The sequence below is a fragment of the Rutidosis leptorrhynchoides genome, chromosome 6 (assembly GCF_046630445.1).
Source record: "Rutidosis leptorrhynchoides isolate AG116_Rl617_1_P2 chromosome 6, CSIRO_AGI_Rlap_v1, whole genome shotgun sequence".
Lineage (NCBI taxonomy): Eukaryota > Viridiplantae > Streptophyta > Magnoliopsida > Asterales > Asteraceae > Rutidosis > Rutidosis leptorrhynchoides.
The window spans coordinates 204,890,382-204,897,833 of record NC_092338.1 but is presented as its reverse complement, the minus strand read 5'-3'; the positions used below and the strand labels follow the sequence as shown (position 1 = coordinate 204,897,833).

The window sequence follows — 7,452 nt, the reverse complement described above, 5'->3', positions numbered from 1 at the left end:
GTCGAGTGTTTAGTTTGCTGCTCAGTCTACCAGCACAAGGTAGACAGTGTTCTTCAATCAACACAGGATGTGTACTCAGCAATTCAAGAATATCAAGTGACTCAGTAATGAAGAACCAGCACAGCTGGAATGCAGCTTACTACACAAGACAACTATGCTCCATTATAAGCATAGTAGTTTCCCGAGTGGTCTACATCAATGGTACTATTCAACAGAAGTCAAAGACAAAGTTGAACAGATAAGGACACGCGTCGGCGGCTGACAAGTGACCTTACAAGATCACGTGGGAATGCAGAAGTTTAACGCATGTGCAGACATGGGTTATACTTTGTCAACACCTAGGGAACACAACATTCTATTTGTTTAATCAAATAGTGGTGCCAAACCGAATTGGGGTGTTCCTGCAAATAGCTACCAAAGAGAAAAGAGGAGAGCATGCTCTCTGATGTAGTTGTCCCCACAAGTACAGACATCCTATGTACCAGTGGACAATAGAACCATTACACGGTTAATAGAACTACTATAAATTGTTGTATCCACTATTGTAATAACTAGTGGTGTGAGTTTATTTATCTAGAGTCAAAAACGTGTAATAGATTTTAGTTTACCTCTTAGCTATAATCTAGGTAATCTGTATCAACCAACTATCATTCCGTCAAGGATAGTTATGATTCTTTGTGAATCAATCAATAAAGAATAATCGTTGAAAATTACCTGTGACTCTATTTAATCTTCATGTTTGAATACTAATCGAGTTTAACTGTTAAGTTGATTAAAAGAAATTGTATTCACCCCCTACAATACTCCTGTTGTTATTAATGGACCAACAGTTGTTGACGTTAAAGGACCATCGAAGGAAAGAATGTAAGTCCAGATTGTTAAACCCATTCACCTATAAGAATTACAGTATTAACAAGTGCATACAAACAGCAAGATCTGACTATTAAACGTACATATAGAATAGCAAACGAACATGAGAAATTTTCATCATAAACTAGATACGTTGTTTGTCAATTTGCAAAGTTCCACGAAAGTAGAAGTAGCTGTGTGTGGTTTACACTGATTTGTGTACCGTAATCTACATCCAGTGGATACTTCAACTCCTCAAATTCCCAAGCCGCCGAGTAGTTAAGCCATTTTATCTATTGTCACTTGACCGTCTTTCCTCTGCCTCTCTTCGTTTTTGTTGCCTGTAATACAATACATCCAGCTTTAAAACATTAAAAGCTAACCAACTTGCAGAAAACTGCACCAATTGCAGAAAACCATGTAATTGAAAAAGATTCAGCATCTATATATGACTATATCAGTTAGGCCTTGTTAAAAACTTTTGATTGAAAGGCAACAAATGAGAGTAGAGGTGACAATTTTAAACAAACTTGTATCTCTAACAGATTAAAAGTATAATAAACACATAGAAAAAAAGAATGAAGTAATGGGCCAAACGGGTCGATAGTCGCCCAAAGTGAATTTCCAATGCATATAACCACTGTTGTAAAACTCCCCGATTACTCCTTTTAAGACCAGGCCAATCCGATTTCCCAAAATCCTTTTAATTAATTTTCAACGTCCATGTTGATGGATCAAAATTTGTCAAAGTCAACATTGGTCAACATTTTTATCTAAATCTATAATTTTAGAGTTTTTGAACAAACGAACAATTATGTTTCTAGACAATTTAAGTTTATCTTCAATATCTACACATAATTTTGAAATTTATTATTTTAGTGTATAAAATGTCAAACCCGATTAATCCCCAGTCGAATACTCCATCCAAAGTCATGACCAAATCCTCCCCAAGTAGCGAGTTTTGAAAACTTCCATATAACCTCCTAATTCGCATTAACAAAAACCTAGTTTAATTTTGAAATCATAGATCTTAAGTAATTATATTTGATACTCTAATTTTATAATGAAAGAATATATGTCCTTTTGGGCTAGACTGCTTTTGACCCATATCCAAAATCACCTGTTTTGACCCATTGCCCAACCAGACTAACACATCCAATTTACCACCTTATAATGAAGGATAAGCAGATTGTGGGTCCTCACTTAGGTTCTAAACTGTTTAAACATGAGTATGAGTATGTAGCATGAGTGGCAAGGTTGGTAATATGGCTCGTGTTCATCAGATTGAGGGGCACTATTAGAGGACTGGTAATTTGTATTGTAGCCTAGTTAAAGGTAGTATTTCTCATCTCCTAAATACTATTCAAACTTTCATGTAAATTTCCACATGGATTGATTAGAGAAAATAAGAATACACAGCAAAGCAAATATAATGATGACGAGTGACGACAATAGAAAGATTCCATCAGATATTAATTTAACTGTGTATGATCTGTTTTAAGTCTAATCAGGGAGTTGCTGCATATTATTGAACTCCAACTCCTTGTAAACAGATAATAATTATTTTCATAATTATTTTCTTAATTAGTGTTGAAAACTTACGCAAAGGCTGTGTACCCAGTCCTAGCATTAGTAGTGGACATAAGCACTGCATGTGACCCACTACTCGATACAGAGTCCTGTCCACTGCTGGTCAATGGATGCCTTCTGTCTCCATCTACCTTAAAAAACAAATCGACATGTTTATTTGCAACTGAATAAAAAAACATCTAAAATGCAACTAGCACAAATGATACCTTATCCCATTTAGATTTCTTATTTGGCCTACCATCCCGGGTCCCAATATCAACAGCGGATGAACCCTGGCTTAATCTACCACCAGCTATCGGCGGTACAGCTGTAGATATAGCAAACAGTCAAACACTGATCATTAAAAATCCGAAAAAAAATAAGATAATAATGAGAAAAAAAGTAACGTGTTTACCTGGAATTGGCACGACGTTGGGCATAGAAATGTCCACCAGAAAAGAAATCAATCTTTTGATTTTTCTTTTTTTCTTGCTCTTTTCTCTCCAATTCCCTTTTCATATCAGCCTCTATCGAAACGAATAGTTAAGTAGGATCAATCATCGTGTTATGAAGGCATAGTTCCAAGGTGGTAAAATAAAATTACAAAATGTAGCAAGACATAAATGATAAAAATACAGACCTATTTCATCATAATAGTCACTTTTATCATAACCATGGGGGTCAAAAACATCAGTGCTAAAGCAAGATCCAATCTGATCGATGTCCTGATAAGTAACTGCATGTAGTAAAAAGTCCGGGTTGCGATAATCTTTCCTATTACGCACTTCAGAATTAGAGCTTCTCCCAGTTTTCTTCTTCAGCAAGATAAACTTGATAATCTTCTCCTGCACCAAAATACATATGTTAAATGTTGTTACTGAGAACTCGTATACTGACAATCATAAGCAACTTACTTGTAGCTCATCAGAGCACTTCATCGTCGTTGGCGGCGGGAGAAAATTGTTTAACGGATCGATCTCATTATGCACATCATCTTCAGTAGTATTGATAGGTTCGGGCTGTGCGGATTCTGATTCGTTTGCTTTATTATATTCCAATGAACCGGGTTGAGATTGATCAGCGTGTTCAGATGATTGACGAGGAGTTGATTGTGTGTTTGGTGTCAGTAGTTGTACTGTTCCTGTTCCTGCACATGAAACATTATAAATATATATGAAGACTATCTTCATATCAACTTAGCCAAGTCCAAAAGGCAAGATAATGATGTAATTTATGTATTTGATAGCTCCTATATCAGAAGTGTAAGATATGTCAGTTTTTTTTTCACACATACAAGTGGACAACATTAGTAACAGATGTCCATAATTACATTTTGTTACATGGTGAAGTAGTACATGGGTGCACAACATATTCAAATAATCGAGATTGCAGCAGGTTTCGAAGTTCTCTCACTTTATAGAGTATAGAAACATACAAACTGACAGACAATACAATGTATTATTATACTGCGTGATTTTGATAGAATGATATGATATGTTAGCCTTTGTTAGCTCACACACTAAATTATAAAAGACAATGGAAAGAGTTAACATTGAAATTTTAAAAGTGCGTACTATTAACAGATTGAGGTTCTGAGCCTAATACAGCATGACCCGTTGCTAGTATTTCCCCTTCCTGCAACCAAAACCATATTTCAGTAAACCAAGAGAACAAACAAGACAATACAGAAAACATAACACTGCATAAAATATTCACAAATTACTACTGTACATTTCTAAGTTACAAGTAACCTGACTTTATGTCAAGTCGTATCTGTTAAACAACCCCAAAAGCTATTTGAAGATATTATGCGACATGAAATTAAGTAAAAAAACTACAAATTAGTTGACAGTTACATCTATTTTATACAAAACTTTCACCAGCTAAAAAAACAAAACTAAAAATATCAAGTCTAAAATCTTGCTCAATCACAAGAAGCTGACAGGTAAGTTAATGTAGTGTGGTATAACTTGCTCTAGATGACCAAGTACTAAGCGACTCCTAGCTACTCCCTAGATCCGAGCACCTACGTCCAACTCGGATAAAAAAACTCGATCAACGATTAAACTTCATCAAAGTTGGTCAAAACTCCGTCCAACTCAGTCACATTTTTTCAAATCATTGAACTGCACAGACAAGACAAGGATGAAACATCAATCTGACAACTTATATTTTATATTTGAAGGATTTGAACGATTATGTTTAGGTTCCGAAACAATAATGTTTAGCTTTCTAGTCTATTTATACCATATAATTCTGAAATTTATTATTCATATATATATAGGGGCAGGATCAATGGGGAAGTAACCAATCGGGGGAAGCAAAAAATTTTTTTTTTTTTTTTCGTTTTTTTTGAAATTTTTTTTTCCCGGCATCAAGATCACACGAAAATATGAACATTTAGAAGAGACACTTCGTGATGAATGTTATTATTTAGGCGGGAAAACGATCGACAAAAATAACATTCAAGATAATATTGTTCGTGAAGAATATGAACGTTTTTTTTTTTTTTTCATGTTTTGTGAAGTAAAATTTAGCCCGATTTAGAGTTTAGGGTTTAGCGTTTAGGGTTTAGGGTTTAGGGTTTGGTGTTTTGGGTTTATGGAAACTCTAAACCGTTCGTGTTAAAAACTCAATCTAAATCCTAAATCTAAACCCTAAATCTAAACCCTAAACCCTAAATTTCTAAACCCTAATATCTAAACCCTAATATCTAAACCCCAATACCTAAAACCTCAAAATACGCTCGAAAAACACGATAATTGTTATATATTACCTCTTCGAGCGTTTTCCCGCCAAAATAAAAACATTTATCACAAAGTGTCTCTACTAAATGTTCATATTTTCATCTCATCTATAATGTTCGTGAACAAAGTTTTTTCAAAAAACGAAAAAAAAAAAGTTTTTGCTTCCCCCCGAATGGTTACTTCCCTCTTGATCCTACCACTATATATATAATTCCAATCCGAGTACACCCCAAGTCCGTCCCTCCCCCGCCCACCACTCACCTAGATCAATTACTTGCTACAAGGTCCCCGGCCTCTCAAGTACCACCAAATGAAGTAAAGAATTTTACCACTTTGTTTAAACCAAAATTTGCAACAGCCTATGGATATGGCTAATTTGGTCCTATATATGTAACTGTGTATAGTCAGTAATTGCAACAAAGTCAGCCCTCCTTAACTCGCTAACTTCTTATTCCATGAAAACTAAAAAATTTTAAATTCTCAACTAAATCATATAGTCTTTCTTCAAGAAAAACCTAAATCAAAAGCTTACATAAATAATATCCAAAACAAAAATAAATTAAATACCTCTGCTTTAGGTGAAACTGCCATGTCATCATGTCCGTAGTCTACATCTTCTTTTTCTTCCATGTCATCATCATCTTCGTCGTCACCGTACATAGAGAGAAGAGAAATACCTTCTGATTCTTTCTTCTTGGACGCCATGAGATGACTGAACCGCAGTTGCTTGTACTAATCGGTTGAATAATAAATAAAACGTTGTTATTGCAACTAGTGTTGTAAAAAAACAGATTACTGGCCGATTAATCCCGATTAATCATTTTTAGGAGCAATCCGTTCCGATTTTCAAAAATCCGTTTAATTAAACGATCAACGCCAATTGATGGATCAAAATCGAATTTGGTAATCAAAGTCAGTTAAAGTAAAAAATGGTTAACATTTAACATGAATTTAAACTAGAATTTTATAGTTTTAAAGTAAAATAAACAATTTTAGACAATTATGTTAAAAATTATCTTTATATTTATGGCTCTATTGAGTCGACAACAATCGTCGATTTATTTGCGACTTGACTGATTCTTAGAGCCTAAATTAAATTCCAAGCAGGATTTAAAACCCATAAAAATTTGATTCTACCATTTTCATGGCGTCTATTATTATTATTATTATTATTATTATTATTATTATTATTATTATTATTATTATTATATTATTATTATTATTATTATATTATTATTATTATTATTATTATTATTATTATTATTATTATTATTATTATTATTATTATTATTATTATTATTTTCTAACTTTTCTCTACTTAAAGGCCGGAGGTCCTTGTGACAACCCGGAAATTTCCAACCAAATTTAAACTTTAATCTTTATATGTTTTCGACACAATAAGCAATATTTGTTAAGTTAAATTTCAAGAATTTTAAACTATGTTTATACATTCATTCAACCTCGACCAAGTTCCAACGATTCACGAACCATTAAACGAATATGATTATATATGTATATGTGTATATATATTATAACTTGAAACGTAAACAAAATATTAGATTAAATACTTTATATGATTGTATCTGTTTCAAAATGTTTATCAATGGAATTAGAAGATAAGATCAAATGATTGAATTATCAGATATATTAAATTATAATTACAAGTCTCTGTTGAAAGGCCCACGTTGATTTGAGAAATCTTTCCATTTTAACAATATTCGGAAAATGGTAAAGTAATTTATAAATAAGAACAAATTATCAATCATTGAGAACTAGACAAAGGATAGTGGAAGATTGAATCTCATAAAGACTCGATTGATCTATTTAGTTTCAAACGTACAAAAACGTTTTCAGTTTAAAAAGAACTTTATTATTAAAACGTATATAACTTTTATAAATATCTAGAACCACTTTTGACAACTCATTACTTAACTAGTATGATAAAGATAACGATATTTATATTTTATTTTATTAAATATATATAACGATTTAAATTAATATTATATATATTTATACGCGTATAATACATACATAGTTTTATACTTTTACTATACTTAAACTTTACCTTTACTTTATTTTTACTTTACTTTAACTTTAATAATTCACTTTAATAATTCATACTTTAATAATTTATACTTTAATAATTCACTTTAATAATTCATACTTTAATAATTCACTTTAATAATTCATACTTTAATAATTCACTTTAATAATTCATACTTTAATAATTCACTTTAATAATTCAAAAATCTATTATAAATAGAATTCAATAGGTTTCATTATTTCA

At 32.2% G+C, this 7,452-nt stretch overlaps 1 pseudogene; it reads right to left on the bottom strand.

Annotated features, from left to right (window-relative positions):
* Positions 1-874: 874 nt before the first annotated feature.
* Positions 875-6,312, bottom strand: LOC139852307 (uncharacterized; annotated as a pseudogene).
* Between the last annotated feature and the right edge of the window lie 1,140 nt (positions 6,313-7,452).